This window comes from Gorilla gorilla, chromosome 21 (assembly GCF_029281585.2).
Source record: "Gorilla gorilla gorilla isolate KB3781 chromosome 21, NHGRI_mGorGor1-v2.1_pri, whole genome shotgun sequence".
Taxonomy (NCBI): Eukaryota; Metazoa; Chordata; class Mammalia; order Primates; family Hominidae; genus Gorilla; species Gorilla gorilla.
Window position 1 is genome coordinate 66,390,893 of NC_073245.2, and position 22,897 is coordinate 66,413,789.

Consider the following 22,897-nt stretch of genomic DNA (forward strand, 5'->3'; position numbering starts at 1 on the left):
TCTTGCTCTTTTTCATGGCTGCATAGTATTCCATGGTGTATACGTACCACATTTTCTTTACCCAGTCTAGATTTTAACAGATTTTTAAGTGTACAATACATTATTATCTATGGATACTATGTTGAACAGTGGCAGCTCTCTGGAACTCATCTTGCATAACTGAAACTTTATTCCTGCTCAATAGTAGCTCCCTGTTTTCCTCTCCCTGTAGTCTCTGGCAACCCCCCTTTTGCTATCTGATCCTTAGAAGTCGTCCTCACACATCATATAGGGGCAGGATACAGTTTCCTACCCCTTCTTAAGACAATCACAGGCAAGAGCACTGTCACTTACACGACAGGTTAAGAGTAAGTAGTGTATACCCTGTACACATTGTGCCAGCAGAAGGCGGGGAGATTGAAAGAATTCAGTAACACAGGGGTTCTGCCAGCATAGAACAGTGTCCACTGTGATCTTTTTTAACCCAAATGCAGCATTATGCACAGTTTCTCTTTATTTTAAAGTGAAAACTGTGATGTGACCAGTCACACCTGACTTCAGCACACCATCTAATGAGAGCCTCTGTGTCAGAATGAATTGAGCTATAATAACTACTAAATTGACTCATAATGACTTACACCAAAAGGAGATCTATCATCCTACAGAATTAGAAATGCAGAGGAAAGATGGCCCTGAGGATGGTTAAGTTAGCAGCAAAACAACATCACTAAAGATTCAGGAAAGTTCCATCCTCTTTTTCCATTTTGATATCATTGAAGCCGGGAGTTCACTTTGTGTCTTCGTTTTAAAAACCAGGAGAACCCCAGAGCCCTAAGAACACCTTCCCTCACAATTCACTGACCAGACTCAAATCATATGCCTCCTACTGAATGAAGAGGAATAAAATTATCAGGGATGGCCAAGGCTTTAAGCAAGACACGAACTCTAAGGATGCAGATGGTCTGTACTTACTATGAGAACCTGATACCTGAAGTTAGGATTCCACTGGTAAGAAGAAAAAAGGGATTGGGCAATGGCTAGTGGGATACACTTATCATATCTACCTGATACACATTTTCTTTATATTTATTTGTGCAAAAAGAAAAACAAATTCTCTCCCCTTTCTGCTTAGACCAGGGAGGTCCAAGGTATTTGGAAAGAGGAGAGGCTATGCCAAGTAAAAACAAGCCCACAAACCTCCCTAGGAGAGACACAGGCATACCTTCCACATCCGGATCAGGGTGCTGATGATGATGGTGATAGTGAGTGGAAAATCTCAAGTTCCCCACATCTGCCAAAGTTGGAGCAGCTGCTACTAGGAGGGCACCAGATGGTAGGTCCTTGCTTCCTGTACTGCTCAGAGTCCCAGCAGAAAACAGAATTCCATTCAGATGTTTGACCAGAGATTTTTTTCTTTCCTTTTAAAATTATACTTTCAGTTCTGGGATGCATGTGCAGAACATGCAGGTTTGTTACATAGGTATACACGTGCCATGGTGGTTTGCTGCACTCATTAACCCGCCATCTACATTAGGTATTTCTCCTAATGCTATCCCTCCCCTAACCCCCCAACCCCCGACAGGCCCCGGTGTGTGATGTTCCCCTCCCTGTGTCCACGTGTTCTCACTGTTCAACCCCCACTTATGAGTGAGAATATGAGGTGTTTGGTTTTCTGTTCCTGTTTTCATTTGCTGAGAATGATGGTTTCTAGTTTCATCCATGTCCCTGCAAAGGACATGAACTCATCCTTTTTTATGGCTGCATAGTATTCCATGAAGTATATGTGACACATTTCCTTTGTCCAGTCTATCATTGATGGGCATTTGGGTTGTTTCCAAGTCTTTCCTATTGTGAATAGTGCTACAATGGACATACATGTGCATGTGTCTTTATACTAGAAGGATTTATAATCCTTTGGGTGTATACCCAGTAATGGGATTGCTGGGTCAAATGGTATTTCTGGTTCTAGATCCTTGAGGATAACTGGAGATTTTTTTTAGTTACTATTTCTAAAGGCGTGGGTAGGTTAAGAAAACTAGCAAGGGAGGATGAGACACCCAAGACTAACCACCGTGGGAAGTCGTAAGGAAAGCTTAGCCTGAAGGGCCAAGAAGATGAAATAATTTTTGCAGATGCTAAGTGAAACTGAGGCAGTGAAGGAGGGGCCTTTGGGAGGAGCTGTAGCCTAGAGGAAGGAAGCCAGTGCCAGACACATGGCCAGAGAGGCAGTAGAGGCAGGGCTCTGATCTCTCTCACTTCTCAGCCTCTGATATCCAGCTGGTGCCTGCTTCCATTGGCTGAGCCCGAATGTAGGCACTGGCAAAGGAGCTGGAGCCCAGTGATGCCCATGTGGAAGGCAGCCTCTCGGGGCTAGAGGAGGGCAGAGACAGATCTAGTTGGGAGGACAAACAGATGGATGGGCTGATGTGATCCCAGACACGCTCCTCCAACTAGGGCATTCTTTCTCAAGAGCCTCGATCCCAGGCAGAGCCACATGGCGTCTCAGAGTCAGTGAATCCACCCGCAGTCAGCAAAGGAACGCCTTTGGCTTTGTTTTGCTTCGGCATGGCTTGTCTTTTATTCTTCTGCTCAGCACTTCTCCTTCTCCTCATTTTCCTCTCTCCTGCTTTTCTCTTCTTTGTCTTCTGTCTTCTTCTTTCTCTTCTGCTCAGTATCTCTCTGATTCTTGAAGCCTTTCTCAGCCTAATAAGGGCCCTAAACTTCCACTGGAATCATGGAGAGCTCTTTTCTGTCCTGTTTTATTTTTCAGTGAATAAGAGTCAGATTCAGGTAGGACAGGTTTAATTTTGAAACTTGAAAAATTGCTCAGGACTTCCTCTTCAGGATATGAGCATTGGTCTTAAATATCAAAAGAAAACAAGATTTTTGGTAGGGTTCTTTTAGATAAATGCTTACTACTTACAACATATAGTAAGAGGAAAAAAAAACAAAAAAATGATAAACATTATAAATAGTGTATTTCTTCACTTCCTTTAACCATCATTTGCATATTTGTGCCCAGTGTCCAATACTAAGTGTTGCTTTCACCACTCAAGTGACTCTTGGGACCTGTCCTGAGAGCTGTGGTTTCAGGCTGGATGCAATGAAGTCTTTCCAATTGTTATACAATTGACTGTGAGCTACTTAAATCTGCCACTTACTAAGAATGACTGGTTATGAATCATCCCAGTTCCAAAATATGATGATGAATTTGTGATTACTCTGCAACAGCTTTCAAAACAAGATCTCATACCTTTCATCAGGAAGAGGGAAAATGGTTTCATTTTCAACACAGGAATTTGTTTCCCTGGTTGAGACATAAAACATGTGTCTTAATGGTTCTGCAATGTGCTGGGATTTACTCTGACAGGATAGGGATTCACAAAGAGATGGAGTTGGGTTTCACATCCTTTGAAGTCTAGAGTTGCCCAATTGCAGTCATGGAGCAACATGCAGCTGAGAATAAGAGCCAACTGTTCCTGAGTTTGTCTTTAACGGTTAAACATGCCTCATGTGGTGTGTCTAAAGCTTATAAATTCATAACTGGGGCAAGGCTGCTGTGGGTTTAGTTGCCAATAATGTGTTGATGTTGAGTTCAGAGTGCCCAATTAGGATGGAACATAAAGCAATGCATGGCAAAGAATGAATATGAGATCACTCATGTTTCAGTGGAATTTTCTTTGAAGATCCACAAAACTGGAGAAGTGGCTGCCCGGATAATGCTGACATCACCATGTGGCCATATTCAGAGGGCTGAAGAAGTCCTGACAAACTAAAGTGGGGTGCTTCTGAAGTTCCCTAAATAGGTTTGGATAAAGTGTAGGGATAGAGAGTTGGTCACATGCAGGATTCCTTCCCACCTCCTTCCTGTCATATCAGAATACTTGTTACTGTGGCTGAAGTGACATTTCCATCCAGAAGCCAGGATCTGGTTTAGCTGTGCTTGTCTTCCTTCCCGGAGCTGAGTCATGAATGGCAGTTTGGGATCCTCCAAAGTGAAAGGTGTCTTTTGTTCAGCCACTCAAGGCTGCTCTCTCACTGTGCTCAGTTACAGTTTAACTGGCATTTCCTTGTCAGTACTCTGTGCTGTTGTGTAAAGCAGATTCAAGCTATTCCATTTGCTTCTTCTTATTTGTCCACTCACACAGTCACTATTTATGATGATCCTTCTATGATGAAGGCACTATTTGAGATGCCTGAAAACACAAAAGTGAGCAAGATAAACGAGGTCCTTTTTCTATTCTATTCTTGTTGAGGAGCTAGATAAGTAGGCAAATGGACAAACTAATAAAATAATTTTAGACAGTGCTATGGGATATGAAGGGGCTAAAAAGGGATAACATAATTTGGGAGAGTTGAGCGATGGCCACATTAGATGAGGTGGTTCTCTCTGAATATGTGAATTTTATCCTGAGATCTAAAGAATAAGAAAGAGTCAGCAATGGAATGATCTAGAGGAAGAGTGTTCTGGGTAAAGGACTCACAATTGGAAGAAGTCCTCAGGCAGGGAAGAGCTTGGTTTATTAAAGAAACAACAAGAACATCAACAGAATCTGTGTGGCTCTGCTCCATGAGAAAGAGGGTGGGGGATAGGGGACTATGTCAGAAAGCAATGGGAGCTGGTTATGCGGGCCATGGTGAGAAGTTGGGATCTTGTTCAATCATAATCCACCCAACTGTGTTTTCACTCCCTATACTTCCTCTCTTCCCTCCCTATACGTTCTCTCTTCCCTCCTTATCCATCTTCTTATCCATGGTTTATCATTAAAATCATTCCCTTGAAAATATCCTGTCCTTTGGTACGAGTTATCTATTGCTGTGTAACAAATTAAACAAAAAATTTAGCAGTTTAAAATAAGAAGAATTTGTTATCTCACACAGCATTTGTAGATCAAGAAACCAGGCTGGCTTCGTTGGGTGATTCTGCCTGTAGGTATCTCATGAGTATAGTTATCTAAAGATCATACTGGGGCTGGGGGGGTTCACTTCCAGGTTGACTCACTCACATGCCTGGAGAGTTAGCCCTGGTTTTTGGCAGGGAGCCTTAGTTCCTTGTCATGTGGGTCTTTCCATAGGACTTGTTGAGTGTCCTCATGGTATGGTGGCTGACTTTGCCCAGAGACAGTGAGCCAAGAAAAGGGAAGGTGAAAGTCACTGTCTTTTAGGATCTAGTTTTGAAAGTCATATATCATTGTCTTCATAATATCTAAGTAGTCTTAAAGGCTATCCATACTCAGTGTGGGAGAGGAGAAGATCACACAAGGGCATGAATACCAGAAGACAAGGACCATGGCAGGTCATCTCGGAGGCTTGCTAACACACCCTATCACCCTCCTTTGTTCAAATCTTGCAAAACCTCAGCCCTGAGAAATCTAAAGCATGGCGCTAACATCTAACCCATTGAAAAGCATACCAACATGCTGAGTGAACTCATTTGAAGTTCATGACCACAGACATCAAATGAAACCTTAGTGCTGTCTGACTATCCTTCTACATGCCTCCAGGCAATTTATTATTTTCCTAGGGTGACTTTCCCATATCTTCATCTCTTTTATACCTGGTCTCATTCTTGGCCAAAGTAAAATAGAAGCTATCAGAAGAACAATTCTACATACTTCCACCAACAAATTACCAACCCAGCTATACCCATATACTCTACCTTCTCACCTGTCACTACAGATGGTCAGCTTTTGCTTCTATGTATGTGTTTTAATGTATTAGTCCATTTTCACACTGCTGATAAAGACATACCTGAGACTGGGAAGAAAAAGAGGTTCAATGGACCCAGCAGTTCCACACGGCTGGGGAGGCCTCACAATCATGGCGGAAGGCAATGAGGAGCAAGTCACATCTTATGTGGATGGCAGCAGGCAAAGAGAGAGAGCTTGTGCAGGGAAGCTCCCGTTTTTAAAACCATCAGATCTCATGAGACTTATTCACTATTGCAAGAACAGCACGAGAAAGACCTGCCCCCATAATTCAATTACTTCCCACTGGTTTCCTCCCACAACATGGAGGAATTGTGGGAGTTATAATTCAAGGTGAGATTTGGGTGGGGACACAGTCAAATCATATCAATTACTTTCATGGGGCTGCCATAACTAAATACTGCAAACTGGATGGCTTAGATCAACATAAATGTACTGTTTCCCAGTTCTGGTGGGTACAAGTCTAAAATCAAGGTGTCAGTAGGGCTATACTCCCTCTAAACATGCTAGGGCAGGATCTGTTCAGGTCTTTTTTTCTGTTTTTTTGGTGGCTTAGGCATTAACTGTCTTGCAAATGGCCATCTTCTCCCTGTGCCCATCCCATAGTCTTCACTGTATGTGTGTCTGTCCTGGTATCCAGATTTCTCCTTTTATAAGGACACTGATTGTATTGGATTAGGACTTACCCCAATGACCTCCTTTTAACTTGATTACATCTGTAAAGACTGTATTTCCAGATAAGGTCACATTCTGTGGGACTGGAGGTTAAGACCTCAACATTTTTTGTAAGGGGGAGGGTAGATGGGGGACACAATTCAACCCAAAATCTTAGACTAATTTCCCATTTGTATGCTGAATCCCATTCCTTTCCACCAGCCAAATGGCTCTTTCGGCAATTGTACCTGTTTCCCCCTGCATTATCTATTTTTCCCTTTCTATTGATCATTCCCATCATATAGAAGCAGGATCTAATAACCCCCATCAAAAAAGCTAACCAACCAATCGAAGAAACAAAAAACTTGCTGATCCCACTTGTCTTATTTACAGAACTCAAAAGAATTGTCTTTACTCTATGGCTCTACTCCTTCCCCTTTGCTTTCTCTGAAGCTCACTTCAATAAGGCTTTAACCTACCATGCCATCAACATCTCTTTGGTTATGGCCAAAAGCACTCTATATATTACCAAATTCAATGGGCAGCTCTCAAGTCTTGTCTTACTTGACCTGTCAACTGTGTCATTTGACACAGTAGGCCACTCCTTCCTTTTTGAACCCGTTTCTTCACTTAATTTGAGAACAGCACTCTCTTTTGCTTCATCTCCCATCTCACTGGCCATTGCTTCTCAGGGTTTAGTCTTTGAAACTCGTCTCTAGATGCTCCATGCCCTGAGTGATGTCACCCAGCCTTGTGGCTGTATACCATCCATATCTACATACCCTAACAATTCCTGACCTCTTTCTTTAATGCCAGGCTTGTATATTATGTTAATCCTTCCTCTCTACTCAAATGCCTGATAGACTTCTCAATATTTTATGCCCTAAACTGACCTCATGATGATCCTTCGTGCATATCCTAGTTCTTTTCTTGTCTTCCCCGTCTCAGAAAATGGCAAATTCATGATCCCAGTTGCTTAAGCTAAACCCTTGGCATCATCCTTGATTATCTGTCTCTTTTTCTCATGTCTCACATACAAGTATCAATGAATCCTCTTTGCTCTATTTCCTCAATACATCCCAAATTCAAGCATCTATCACCATCTTCATCATTGTCAATCTGGAGCAAGCCTTGATTCACCTTCGCCTGGACTATTATAATCATTCCCCAGTTAGTTTCGCTATCTCTATTCTTGCCCACCTCTAGTCCATTCCGGACCCAGCAACCAGAACATGTAACTCAAAATCCACCAATAGCTTCCCTTCTTGATAAGCATAAAATGCCAGCTCATTTCGTTGGCCTTCAAAGCTCCCCATGAGTGCATTCTTGGCCACCTCTGACAGAATCCTGTACCACTTATTCCTGTATTCCCTCCACTCCAGTCACGCGAGCATCCTGGTTCCTTTTTTATCCTGCCAACTGTGCTTTCTGCCTCATGGCCTTTGCACTCACTGTTCCTTTAATGAGGAATGCCCTTCTTTTAGGTATCCACATGGTTTGCTCCCTCATTTCATCCAGGTTTCTGCCCAAATGTCTCCTTGTCAGAGAGGACTTTCCTGCCCACTCTAGCTAAAATAGCAATCCCTGTCCACCAATATTCTCCATTTCCTTACCCACTTTCTATTTCTTCATAACGCTTATCATGGCTAGGGACATTTTATATTTATTTGTTTTTTCCCTTACCTCTTTAAAGTATAAACTTCAAGAGAGCCACGACTTTGTTTACTGATGAACACTTCCTTAGCTCCTAGCATAGTATACAGCACATAGTAAGTGTTGAGCAAATATTTCTTTGTCAGTTAGTGTGTTAACTCCCAGTTTCTCTCTCCTTCTTTCCCTTCTATTTTCATTCTCTTCCTTCCTATCCATTTTTACTTTTTCTCTTTCTTTTTCTTCACATTCCACTTCCATCTTCATTTTTGCTTCATTTTCAGATTAATATCAGAAAAACAGATTGATTCAAAGACTTTCAAAAGGAGAAGATTCAATGTAATCCTTAAAATTGTTATGAATATTGTTATAAAAATCAAAGCAGAACCACCCATAATTTGGTGGTTAATTTTCAAAATAAAAAGCAGCTGAAATTTTAGGGCTAATTGCAAAAATGAATAACTAGATTAATCCATACCTGCATTGTTTTAACCTGAGTTTCTAAGACACTGTGACTTTTCAAATAATCTAATATAAAAGAGGGGCTCCAAAAATTTACCCATACCTATGACAGAAAGTAGCTTGCCTTTCTGCATATTATTTATGCTACATGGATTAAAAATTTTATAATAAACTTCTTAGTAAAGAAAGAAAATATCTCATTTTTCCTCTACACTTTTGACTTCTTCTTCTTCTTCTTTTTTTTTTAAATTCCCTTCCGCTTTAATGTTTTTCTTTGGTTAATATTTTGGGATTTGTTCAACAAACTTACTTCTTAATAATGCTTGATTAAGCCTTGTTTGCAAAATCAAATGTCTACAGATGTGGGCAAGAAACACAATCAAGTAGGCTCAGGGTAAAAAAAAAGTCTACACTTTAGGGGCCTGTGATAAACTGGAGACACATGCTTTGTGTAAAGGCAATACTATGAAAGTCAAAACAAATATGAGTGCAGTACAAATTTAGCTGGTAGTTTTTTGACCTCTGACTTAGGTGACTATTACAATAATCTGGTAGCTGCTAGTCCTTATATTCCTAGTAGCTAACTGTGGGAGGAAGTGCATGGAATCAAAGTTACAAAACAAATATTAGAGTAGGGAAAATCAAACTTCTATGAAAAATAAGTCAGCAAGTGAATACATAAAATTGAGTGTATATGTATGTGTATGTGTGTGTGCGTCTTCAAAATAATAGTCAATTATTATGCAGTGATGTACTGTGGCTCTCTGGAAACATAGGAACCACATACAAAATATAATGGGATGAATCACAAAGTCGGTTGCAGGTAGACATATCCTTGGGTACAATTATTTTTAGGGTACTTTCTGCAAATAATGGAAGTTAAAAGGAGAAATCTAATCAAAACCAGAATCAGCTTCCAGACAGCCAACCCATCTCAGATGTGAGAACTTTTTGTTAGCTGGTTATACCATGCCTTCCACTCTGTGGTGAGATAATGAAGATGCCCCTGGGTGAACTGCACCCTGGTTTTCTTCTGTTTCGTATACTTCGTTCTTGCTTTGTGCATACCTGAAATCCATGCAGACTGGAACGCACTGTGCACAGTTGTGTGGTGACTGACACCTGACCCCTTCACCATGTGTCTTAGTTCATTTGGGCTGCTGTAAAAAAACGCCTTAGATTAGGTCATTTGTATATAACCAAGATTTATGGTTTATAGCTTAGGAGTCTGGGAAGTCCAAGATCAAGGCACCAACAAATCCAGTGTCTGGTGAGAGCTTGTTCCCTGCTTCAAAGATGCCCTCACATGGTGACGGGGGCAAGGGAGCCCCCTCGGGCTTCCTTCCATAAGGGCACTAATCCCATTCATGAGGGGTTATGACTCATGACTGAATCACTTCCCAAAAGTCCCATCTATTAACACTATCACATTGGGTATTAGGCTCCAACATATGAATTTTGGGGGAAACCAACATTGAGACCACAGCGCCATGGAGCTGTGCTAAGTGAGAGAGTGGTTCCTGTATGCGGGGGTTTTCGTTAATGCAGTACCATTTAAAGTGAGGATTGCTTGTATCAGTAAATCAAGACAGCTTGTTTTTCCATACCTTTGAACTCAAACTTACCTGATGTCTGCTATTTTGATGTTTGTTTGTTTGTTTTCAGATACTCATTTAGGGACATAAATCATCATAGTTGTAAGCCCGTGCTCCAGGGTCAAAAAGAATATTGGGTTCAAAGACCAGGTCTGCCTCTTATTGCCTCTGTGACCTGTGACACGTTTCTTGACCTCTCTAAGCCTCTGTCTCCTCATCTGAAAAATGGAGATAATCATACCTCACAGCTTTGATTAATGTGAAGATTAAAGTGAGATGCTGCTTATAAAAAAGTTAGCCATAATAGGTAGCATAAAAATTCTCAGTATATATTATCAATGACTCCCTTTGCTATTACTCCTTTTATTAGTAATACAGAGCACAGCTACTTGAAGTGTTTCATAAAGTTTGGTGACACTCTTAACACTCCTGAGAGGTCAAGCATACAATTGGCTTAGGTTGGAGGAACAGTGAACTTGGTGGTCTTGTTGAGCCCTGGTCATGCATAACTAGGATGCCAGATGCTTCAACCTGTAATAAAAAATTCCCCTTGAGCTTGGTAGAATTTGGCAGGCTCACTACTCATCCTTATATGAGCTGTGTGAGTCAAGCACTGGGCCAGCTCAGCAGAGGCATCGAAGTTCAATCACAGCGCAAAATCTAATCAATTCTCACAGTCAAAGAATGAGCTGATGATTCAGGTATTTATAGCAAAAGGTGTGAAGAGATTATTTGGAACATGGTGGAGGGTAAGAAACAGGATATAAATCTATTCCAGAATTTCATTTCTTGTGAGTCTTCTAGGAAATGAGATGAATGAACTTTTAAAGAACACTAATTATTCAGCTAAGATTTTTGAGCATCTACTATGTGCCGGGCATTAGGCTAGCTTCTAGCAAAGTAGCCGAGAACAAGACTATGTGAGCACCAGCTCTCACAGTGTTCAAAATTTATGTCAACATCTATGCTGAGTGTGTAGCCCTTATTACTCAGCTTGGCACTTTACCTTTCTCTAAGTTGTCAGAAACTACTAGAAATTTGAACGGTTTCCATCAATGTATTCAAATGAATTGCTTTAGTGGTGGGCAGAGGAAAGATCCTGTTTTTTCCTCCCCTAACACACACATCCCATTAATCAACAGATTCCTTGTTATTTAATAATAAATAAAAATACATTAACTTGTTGAGGCAAACATGTTTCCCAAAGCCATTATTAAAACTGAATTACCAACAACATGGTTTGAACAGTAATATCATGACCACAAGTCATTTTTCTCAGTTGACTTTCTGACTGGTGATACAAGATCCATGGGAACTATCTGAATTGCAAGGCAAATATTTTAGTAATGAGTCACTCCCCAAAACAATTTCAACACTGGGATGGAAATTTATACATTCCTTAAGCTTTGCTTCAAAGACAGGTAAAATTCCTTGTGAATTGGGTAAATGGAATGCATTCTATAAACTGTACCCTTTTGTTACAATGAACCCAATTGCTCCCGTCGTTCATAATCTGGCCCAGCAAGCCAATTCTTTGTTCCATTGCTAATCCATAGCGCAGATTTTAATCTCCAACAATTAGTAACCCATTCCCACGTATCTTCGAAAGTTCATGACTGTCAGGGTAGGCAATTTTTACGTTGTGTATATAGGTCTCCAAAGAGACAATACACGTTTGTGGAATGAATACATGCTTTTAAAATTCCCATTTCAATAAGTGGAGTTTGCAGGATACTTTAACATAGCCCAGCAGAGAAAAATTTTAGTGAAAAAGGAATCTAGAATAGTAGTTTCCAACTGAGGGTGATATCATCCCCCAGGGGACATCTGACAATTTTTGGTGACATCTTCGGTAGTCACATCTGAAAGAGGGTGCTATTGGAATCTAGTAGGTAGAGGCCAGGGATGCTGCAAAATATTCTACAGTGCACAGGACAGCTTTCCTATGATGAAAAATTATCTGGCCCTAAATGCCGCTAGTGCTGAGGTTAAGACACCCTGATCTGGAGGGAATGCTTCTCTTTCTTTCATCTCTCTCACTGGGGAAGTCAGCTGTGTTGTGAGTAAGCTCCAGCAGCCCCATGGAGAGGTCCATGTGGTGAGGAACTAAGGCTCCCTGAACAGCAGTCAGCAACTTGTCTGTCACCTAAGTGAGGCATCTTGCAAGGGCATTTTCCAGCCTCAGTTGAGCTTTCAGGTGAAAGCAGCTCATGCAGACACCTAGATGGCAACCTCATGAGAGATTCCCAGCCAGAACTAGCCAGCTAAGCCACACCCAAATTCCTGGCCCTCAGAAGTTGTAGACCAGTGGTCCCCAACCTTTTTGGCACCAGGGACTCGTTTCATAGAAGACAATTTTTTCCACAAATGGTGGGGTGGTGGGGGATGGTTTTAGAATAAAACTGTTCACCTCAGATCATCAGGCATTAGTTAGATTCTCATGAGGAGCAACAACCTAGATCCCTCACATGTGGAGTTCACAATAGGGTTCACACTCCTATGAGAATCTAATGCTGCCCCGATCTGACAGGAGGCGGAACTCAGGTGGTGATGCTCGCTTGCCTGCAGCTCATGTCCTGCCATGTGGCCGGTTCCTTACAGGCCACAGACTGGTACTGGTCTGTGCCCTGGGGGTTGGTGATCCCTGTTGTATGTGATACGTTCCTCTAAGTCATAAAGTCGTTAGTAATTTCTTATGTAGCAGCAGAAAACTAATATAAGTACCTTACGTTGTATCTACACCAAATGGCTTCATTTTATCTTCCTGTATTCCAGTGAGTACAAGAAGAATGGTGAAGGATATGCTTTTTGATTTTGTGGAGAAATGAAGACTTGCAGAATAAAGCATCTTGCTTAGTTAATAGAGTCACAAGCCATTTGATGGAGTACCTGTTGAGAGTATAGCCTAAGGAAGCCTTGACTTTGAAGCCCAAATCTGCCACTTTCTAGCCAAGTAACATCTCTAAGCATTGATTTTTAAAATATGGGAACAACAGGAGCACCTGTTTGATATGGTTGCTGTGGAAATTACAAGAGATAACAATGTAATGTGCTTAGCACAATGAGTGGCTGATGGTAAACGCTCTACAAATGTTCATTGAAGAAATAGATGTTATGATTACATGAGTGAGTGAGTTTTTTTTTTCCAACTCAAATCACTCTGTTTTTCTGTTTCACATCTTTGCCATTTAAAGGTTTGGGAATGAGTCTCAAAGCCCATGATTTGTGATCTTCTGGCATTTTGCTGAGGTTGGGATTAGAATTATTTAAGTTGCAACATGGCGTTTGGTGGAACTCAGCGATCTCCCAGCTGCCTGTGCAGCTGTCTCACCAGAGCCAGCGAGGCACTCATTCTGGGGGCAAAATTTAGCAGAGTGCCAAAAATCTCAGTACTGTTGGGTAAATATTTTTATATAATATTTTAAAAATCCAATTGGCAAACGATGGCTAACCACCTGTTTTTGTAAACGAAGTTTTATTGGCAGTTCACCACTCACAGCTGTGAATTCAATAATTCACATCAAGCTTTTTAAGATGATTATTTTCTTAAATTTATTTTTTGTTTATATTTACCGTGAAATTTTTGCCCTTAAGCAATATTCATGTGTGCAAGCAATTGTGAGGTTAATGGCACTTATCCCCTGGAATGGGTCTGTATGAATTTGGAAGCTGTGGCAACATGTTGCAGACAGCTTATCATGAACAGCTGTGGCTGGAACTGATAATGTCTTCTCTCATTGCCAGGCTCTTGATCCTTCCTAATTCATATGATTTGCATCCATAATTTTGGAACTAAAAATATGTCTTTTAAACAAGTAATATATAAAGAGAAAGGCTCCAAATCCTATTTATATTTTAATTTATTATTTTTTATTTCCACAGGTTTTTGGGGAACAGGTGGTATTTGGTTACATGAGTAAGTTCTTTAATGGTGATTTTGGTGTACCCATCACCCAAGCCCTACTTTTAATTCTAAGGTGATAGAGATCCAGGATTAAAAAGAAGGATAAACAAAAAGAAAATAGAAGTAAAAAAAAAAATAGAAATCAAAGCATCAACTAATGATACGGAAAAAGAAAAGCCAAACCTTTCTTCTTTGAAAAAACTAAAAACAGGCTTTTGTTGAGATACAGACAGCAAAAAAAAATCCTAAGAATAAAGCAAAAACTTCTACAATTATAGATGTTTAAAAAATCATAAGTGAATACAGTTAGCAACTATGTGCCAATAGGTTTATAAGTCTAAGTGAGATTGAGAATTTTCTAGAAAAAATGTAAATTACTGAAACTGACACAGAAAGTAGAAGAAAATCTAGATAAACCAGTAACCATGAAGGAACTGAAGTGGTGGCAAACATCTGCAGGCCTGTGCCAGCGCTGGCTCCATCGGTGGGGACCTGAGCTGGGTAGTCACATGGCGGCCCCATGCTTAGAAGTACCTTGCTCAGGGTTTAATTCTTTGCTGGCTTTGGGTTTAATTCTTTGCTGCTACTATCTTAAAATTCTTTTTCTCTTTCTTTGTTTCTTTCTCTTTCTTTTTTTTTTTGAGACAAGGTCTCACTCTTCCCACAGGCTAGAGTCCAGTGACATGATCACAGCTCACTGTAGCCTCAAACTCCTGGGCTCAAGTGTCACAGCTCACTGTAGCCTCAAACTCCTGGGCTCAAGTGATCCTCCTACCTCAGTCTCCCTGGTAGTTGTGACCACAGGTGTGCACCACCACACTTGGCTAATTTTTTTTTAAAGTTTTTGTAGAGATGAAGTCTTGCCATGTTGCCCAGGGTGGTCTGGAATTCCTGGGCTAAGGTGATCCTCCAGCCTCAGCCTCCCAAAGTGCTGAGATTACAAGTGTGAGCCACCACACCTGGCCTTAAAATTCTTAGTTTGTTATATTCTCATATATAAATTATAATATATGTTACATTATCAACTGTTAATTATATTATTAAAATATAGTAACATATTATTAACTAATATATTAATATATATTATAGAATTAATTATAGTATATATTAATAAGAAGCCCTCCTTTTAATTTTGTACTTGGCCCCGCAAATTATGTAGCCAGACCTGTTCATACTGGTATACTTTTATAGGTGAGTTTTTCAACTAATTTTACCGTACTGATAATCTAAAAACTTTTGAAGATAGGAAAAGAAGGCAAATTACCCAGTTCAGTTTAGAAGATCATTGTAACAATTCCAAGATCTCTTGATGAAAGTCATTCAGAAATTTGGAGATAAAATGTTATTTCATTGGATCTGCCAAAATATGAATAACTGCCATAATCATTTATTACCTAAGAAGTTTGATATTGACTCTTACAGTTGAATTGTTGTGTCTTCAAACGAAGTTGTTTTCTAATTTTTTGTTTTTTCTGTTTCCAACGAAAAGTATGCTAGAATAGCTTATCCTAAATTCATTCTAGGTTAGTTGATAAGTTAACTATTTTAAGCTCTTCCGGCATTTCTACACTCTTAAAGTCTTAATATGAATTTTTTTCCAGGTCACTCGCTAGTGAACCTTGGAAAGATTTGGCAAATTGACTTAATGTTTGTCCAAAGTCAGACTCAGCTTCTTTTTCCGGAAGCTGTAAGTTAAAAAAAAAAAGATGCAATTAGTGTTGGAAATCTTATTAAGAATACAATGGAAGCATACTTGTTTTGTTCTTTTGTTCTGTTTCTATATTTCTGATCCAGCTACGTTGTTTCTCTATAACATTTGAGGTCAGGAGTTGGAGACCAGCCTGGGTAACATAGTGAAACCCCATCTCTATTAAAAATACAAAAATTAGCTGGGTGTGGTGGCAAGCACCTGTAATCCCAGCTACTTGGGAGGCTGAGGCAGGAGAATCTCTTGTACCCGGGAGGCGGAGGTTGCAGTGAGCCAAGATCGTGCCACTGCACTCCAGCCTGGGTAATAGAGCCAGACTCTGTCTCAAAAAAAAAAAAAAAAAAAAAAGAGGGGCTGCCCTCTGTTTCTTGCCACGAGGGCTTCCCCAACACAATTGCCTGCTTCATCAAAACAGATGACTATTACAATCCTTTCTCACGTAATCACCAAGTGACATCTCATCACCTTCGACATATTCTATTGGTTAGAATCAAGCCACAGGCTCTGCCACACTTAAAGGGAGGAATTTACACAAAGCTTTGTTTGCCTTATAAAATATCATTCACTTATTATTTTACTTAGGGATCATCTTTTAAAACTTGAACCAATTGATTTACAAGTAAATTTTATAGTAGCACCAGAACTTTAGAAATAACTAGTATTACCAGAAGATAATTGCAAACATACATATTACCAGTAATAAAAATTACTTGTCTGTGTACCTTGAAAATTCATCCTGTATATAACTTGTGATTATACATAAGCATCCTTAATAAAATGCTGAAAAAAAATCAATGTAATACACTTAATATAGTGCCAATCACACAGTCAGCCCTTAATCAATGTAAGTTATTCTTATTACAGATCTATGAGGTTGGTGCAAAAGCGATTGTGGTTTTTGCCATTACTTTTGCACCATCCTACTACAAGTTTGGTCTCCAGAATATATTGTATATCGGATGAAACACAGGCTGAACATCCCTTTTCTGACACCCTTGGCCTATTGATCATGATCTTCTTTCCTGGCATGCTTGGACTCAACTTTAGAATGTTTCTCGATACTGTGTTTCAGGCAACTGTCACCAATCAATTGGTGTTGGCACAATCCAGAGGACAGCTACCGGTCTCCAGTAGATTTCACCTGGTGTAGAGAGATCTGGGCCAATCATAACAGAAAAAAAGCATTAACAATACATAAAATGAAGGGGGAAAATTGGTCTATTAAAAAGAAAACAAATGCAGATGAAAAAGCAAGGCATTTCTTTTTCAAGTACGTCCTCAACTCTCAGCTTCGTATTTATTTTGTCTTCCTGATCTCTTTTCTCCCACAATATGGGACGTCCTCATCACTTTACCTTTCTGCTCAATGTGTGCAAAATATATTGCACACCCAGATTTATGAAAGCACAACAGATTCGGGAGGAGAAAGTTTCCTCTGTGCAAATCTTCTAATTAATTCTAAAGCATTGGTACTTGGGAGTTGATGCTACTTGACAAGCTCAGGTGCAAGGCATCCTGATGACTAAGGGTTCTGCAAATATTTTATTGCTGATAAAGGAGGTTTGAGAGGACAAAACAATCATGGAGAAGCATAAGTGACATTAATCACTTATTAGGTCAATGTCCAACCCAGGAGATTAGGAAAAGCTCAACAAATTAGGCCAAATCATAAAATGGCACCTTGGCTTTCAACCAACAGCTTTCTCCTGAATACTTGCTGATAGATTCATTGACTGACCCGTTTAGGTTCTTTGAGCACCAAGAAGCGCAGGGAAATGAGCAAGAACTATGAAGTCAGACAGACTGGGGTTTCAGTCCGAGCCTGCTTTCTGCACTTCCCTGAGCAAGATACTTAACTTCTCTAAGCCTAATTGAAAAATGAGAAGATTCCCAGAGATTTGGCAAGGCCATGGGAGAAATTGTTGGGACAGGTTATAGAAAAGGACTAAAATACTCAAAATAGATTAGTGGCCCTAATCAGATATTTGTGCATTTCAGCTTTTTAGAGAAATGCAGTGAGATGCCCTAAAAACCAAAGGAAAAAAATTCATAGATTTCTAGAACGTGCAAAATAGACGTTGAAAATGAGGTGTGCCAGGTGCTATCAAGAGTAGAGGCTGAGTCAGGACTCAATGTTGGGGACTGAAGCTCAGGCCCTGCCCCAGAAAGGATTGGCTCCAGCTGATGGCTTTGTGGGCTCAGGGGCCACACAGACCAGGACCTCTGTTTTTTCACAGAAGCCAGAAATATGAGATGGTGCGTCTCATCCCACAACTGTTAAATATTAGTAAATCTTTAAATACCTGCTATTTACTGAGAATTCGTCATGTGCCAGACAGCTTCTAAGAGTTTTAGTGCATTGTTTCCATTGATTCTCTCAACAACTGTATGAAATATGTTTTGATCATTATTTCTGTTTCATAAATGAGAAAACTCAAGCACAGAGAGGTCAGAATCACTTCCCCAATGCCACACAGCAGAGGAGCTGGGATTTAAACCCAATCTATCTGCTTCCAGCACTCAGTTCTTTTTTTTTTTTTTTTTTTCTTGAGACAGAGTTTTACTCTTGTTGCCAGGCTGGAGTGCAATGGAGGGATCTTGGCTCACTGCAACCTCTGCCTCCTGGGTTCAAGCAATTCTCCTGCCTCAGCCTCCCGAGTAGCTGGGATTACAGGCACACGCCACCATGTCCAGCTAATTTTTTTTTGTATTTTTAGTAGAGACAGGGTTTCACCATGTTGGCCAGGCTGGTCCCGAACTCTCGACCTCAGGTGATCCACCCGCTTTGGCCTCCCAAACTGCTGGGATTTCAGGCATGAGCCACTGTGCCCAGCCTGTGCCCAGTTCTTAACCACCTCGATACACTGCCTATTTTTCTTTTCTTTTCTTTTTCTTTTTTTTTTTTTGAGATGGAGGTCTATTTTTCTTTTAAATTATTTTGACATAATTTCAGAAAAGTTTCATGAACAGTACAAAGAATTCCCATATACCATTCACCCAGATTCTTCAAGCGTTTGCATTTTACTACTTTGGTTTTGTCCTTCTTTTTCTCTCTTTCTACATACACAGACACACAGACAGACACACACACACACACACACACACACACACACACACACACATGCACGTCTTAACTCTGAATGCTGAGCTTGCCTAGAAGCAGTAACATCCCAGTAGCAACAAGCACCAGGAGCCAAAATCTCGATTTCTAAATGTTCTTTTCTACTGAAACAAATTAGGACTTCTTGAAGAAATAGATGATTCCACGGTGGGGCAGGTAAAGTACAAGATCAGCCTGGAATATTTTATTGTTCCAGAAAGCAGGAAGTGCTCAAAAATGGTAACAACATGTCAAAACAAACAAACAAACAAAAAACCAGCAACAATGCACAGGAACCTATTTAAAGAGGCTCCCATTAGCCAACTCTGGGGCAATCTGAATATCAAAATGAATAATGACAGTGTAAAAATTATAACCCATTCAAAAACATAAGAATCTGCAAGCTCACACTGACATAAATAGACATAAATTATAAATAATTAATTCTTCCTGACAGCACGACTGTAATCTCAGCACTTTGGGAGGCCGATGTGGGCAGATCAGAAGGTCAAGGATCGAGACCATCCTGGCCAACATGGTGAAACTCTCTACATAGCTCACCACAATAGTAAGTTTATATGCATTTCTGTGATTATTTGATTGACATTTCCTCCCCTTGTTCTTCCCCATCCTCCGTAGTAGGATACAGATGGCGTAAGAGCAGGGACATGTTTATTTTGGTTTGCCCCTGTACCCATGATGCTTGGCTTACAGATCTTCATAGGCACTCATTAAATATTTCCTTTTACCTGGTTGTCCTAGTTGTAATGTTTACAACCACCATTTATGGTAACCAATAAAGCTAGGCAAATTTCCCAGGACTCGTGCCAAGTTGTAAATCCTCCTCTCCAAGGTCTTCTAGATTACCAGGTCATACAGTGCCTGTCACAGGGTAGATGCTTAGTGACTCAGGGCTATTGTGATTGTCATCAGTAACACACGCTGCTCAGTGCTCATAGCTTATTATGACACCTTTCTGGTCCCTATTCTGTCTCCCTCAAGGCTGACTCCATATTTTAGCTTTAACAAAATTTCCAGGGATATTTGTGGGAAACCAGTACACAATAATATATATGGAATTCAGTCCAGTTGGCTTTTGTGATGTCCAAATAATTTTTTTTGAGAGAGAGGAAGGGAAAAAAATGAAGGAGGAAATGGAGAGATCAAAGGAATTCCTCAACGTTTGTAGCAGGGATTCTACAGACCAGGTACTGCTCCCCTAGAGAGTAGGAATTATTTATGGGGAAACTACTTAAACAGGGGATGGAGTGAGGTTGCATTATATGCACACTTAACCCAGGCACATCCAACCATCCATGCTTGGAGTGGAAAGATGACTATGGAAGGATGTAGCCCAGGTGATTCCAACACCCTCACTCAATGAGAACAGCAAGATGAGAAACGAGATCCACCTCTTGCCTTATTTCTCATGCACATCTCAAAATGTGAGCTCCTGATGCCCTCGGTGTGGTTCTAGCATCTGAGGAAGTGCATTTTTCATGTGACATGGCCCCTAGACATAAGCCAACTACTTTAGGTTGTTTTCACCCACTAGAGCAGAAAGCTTTTCCAACACCGGAAGGAATCCTGTGTGGATTAAAACCCATTTATGCCTAGTGTTCCATTAGTGGAACGCTAAGCTTGTGGGAGTTATTGATATCCCACTGCTTAAGGTCATCGCTAAGGTCTGATTTTTCACAAAAAAATTTGCAACCTCTGGCATAAATGGGTTAATGAGGGATGAAACTATGTGTTTACGGTATACTTTACAGATAAGTGAAGGGATGTAAAGTTTACCGTAACTCTAAGAAATTTTTACTCTGGTTGACTTTCAAACCTAAATCCCCAGTGTGCTTTCTCGCTAATGAAACACCTGTGAGTTCCATACCCCTTAAACTTCATGCTGATATAGCAGGAAAAATCCTAGATTTTATTTTAGTTTTTGATATTGAATTTCACTTTTTCGCCCAGGCTGAAGTGAAGTGGCATGATCTCGGCTCTCTGCAACCTCCGCCTCCCAGGTTCAAGCAATTCTCCTGCCTCAGCCTCCCAAGTAGCTGGGATTATAAGCACCTGCCACCATGCCCAGCTAATTTTTAGTACAGATGGGGTTTTGCCATGTTGACCAGGCTGGTCTCGAAACCCTGATCTCAGGTGATCCATCGGCCTCAGCCTCCCAAAGTGCTGGAATTACAGGCATGAGCCACCGTGCCCAGCCAAAAAACCCCTAGATTTTAAAGTTGTTAACTTCACCAGGTTTTAATTCTAGAGGAGTCATTTCCCAACCGTGTGACATGGGGAGTTTACTTAACCTCTCTGAGCCTTAGCTATTCAATGGATATTAACATACGCGATGCACAAGTGTTCTCATGAAGATTAGAAAATTTGAAATGTACCTAGCTCGGTGCTGAGCATAGAGCAGGGATGGTGTCCGAATTCTTATTTCCTCAATCAGAGAGGCAAAAGTCAAACAACTCCCTTTACAGGGGCAGAACCTGTCAAAAGAAATGTGCTGGGCCCAAATGGGAAAAATGAGACAATTACACCATCTGAAAATACAAACACGATCAGTTTTACCTACTTGTGGAGCAGACTCTAGAGACTTATGGGAAATTAATTTTTTTTTTTTAAGTGAAAGCAAGTTTATTAGGAAAGTAAAGGAATAAAGAATAGCTACTCCACAGGGAGAACAGTAGCATGGGCTGCTTGATTGAGTATACTTGTAGTTATTTCTTGATGATATGCTAAACAAGGGGTGGGCTATTCATGAGTTTTCCAGGAAACAGGTGGGCAATTCCCAGAACTGAGGGTTCCTCCCCCTTTTAGACCATATAGGGGAACTTCCTGATGTTGCCATGGCATTTGTAAACTGTCATGGCGCTGGTGGGAGTGTCTTTTAGCATGCTAATACAGGAAATTAATTTACTTTTCTGTTTAGAGTCTTCTTGGGACTGATGGAGAATCACCAGGACAATTACAAAATACAGTGAACTCCATCAACCCAGTGGTCTAATCATGGGAGGTTTTACCCTAAATACTGGAAACTACAAATCCACAGATTAAATTTGATACATTCGGTTTGGTTCAAATCTAGTTGCCAAATAGCGATTTTTCTAATCCCATCAATTTTGTATACTTTTATTTAATTAATTTATTTTTTGAGACAGAGTCCTGCTCTGTCGCCAGGCTGGAGTGCAGTGGCATGATCTCGGCTCACTGCAACCTCCGCCTCCTGGGTTCAAGCGATTCTCCTACCTCAGGAGAATCTGCCTTTCTCCTCCCAAGTAGCTGGGACTACAGTGCCACCACGCCCAGCTAATTTTTTGTATTTTTAGCAGAGATGAGCGGTACATGACGTGCATCCCGCAGGGCCGGGAACCAATCTGTCTTTGTTGGAATCCTGGCTTCCCTACATACTAACTGTGATTCTAAGGAGATTACTGAGCACCTCTGTGCCTCAGTTTCCCCAGGTGTGAAATGGGAAGAATGATCACATCTACTTACAGGGCAGTGACAAGGATTTGTGAATTCATATGTAGCAAGTGCTCAGAAGAGAGACTGGGGCAGCAAGATCAGTCAATAAATATTATTATCATCATGACCACGTTGGCCATGTCAGTGGCGGCTCCAGGCAACCTGCTCAGGGAGGTGAGGGGCAGCAGACGTGGCCCTTGCTCCACCCTGTGCTCCTCACACCCATTTGCCAGTCTTTGTGCCCTTCGCCCAGGTTTTTCATGCTTTGCTCCTCATGGCTGGCACCTGCAGCCTTCTTCAAAGACTACCTTCTGGCCACTATAGCCATTTTGCCTGGACATGTAAAGTCTAGAAGTATCTTAGAGTTTATACCCAAAGGTGCAGCCTGAACTGAAGGAGTGTGGAAGCCCCGCTCCCTGGGCACAAGGAGAACAAACTGAGCTGCAATGTACACTCCAGAGCTCCCAGGGATCAGGCTGAGGCTGGAACTTCACTCAAAACCACACGCTTGTTTGGCTTCTTTCCCTTCCTTATCCTGCTGTCCCCACAGTCGCACAGGTCTCCTTGGGAATCACAACCCTAATGAATCCCGGTGCTGGGGACAGCCCCTGTGGGATCTAAGTCATCAAGGAAGATTTCCTTCAGGAAATGAAAGCTGGGTGG

The 22,897-nt window shown here is 40.9% G+C and overlaps 1 long non-coding RNA gene across 2 annotated transcripts in view; it reads left to right on the forward strand.

The window, feature by feature from the left end:
* Window positions 1-1,213: 1,213 nt before the first annotated feature.
* The window catches only part of LOC129529081 (uncharacterized), a 59,077-nt gene continuing 37,393 nt past the window's right edge, over window positions 1,214-22,897 (forward strand). For both annotated transcript variants that reach the window (XR_008674476.2, XR_008674475.2), the window contains exons 1-2: window positions 1,214-1,312; window positions 19,218-19,328. This is a non-coding gene — a long non-coding RNA (uncharacterized lncRNA). The remainder of the gene's footprint in view (window positions 1,313-19,217; window positions 19,329-22,897) is intronic.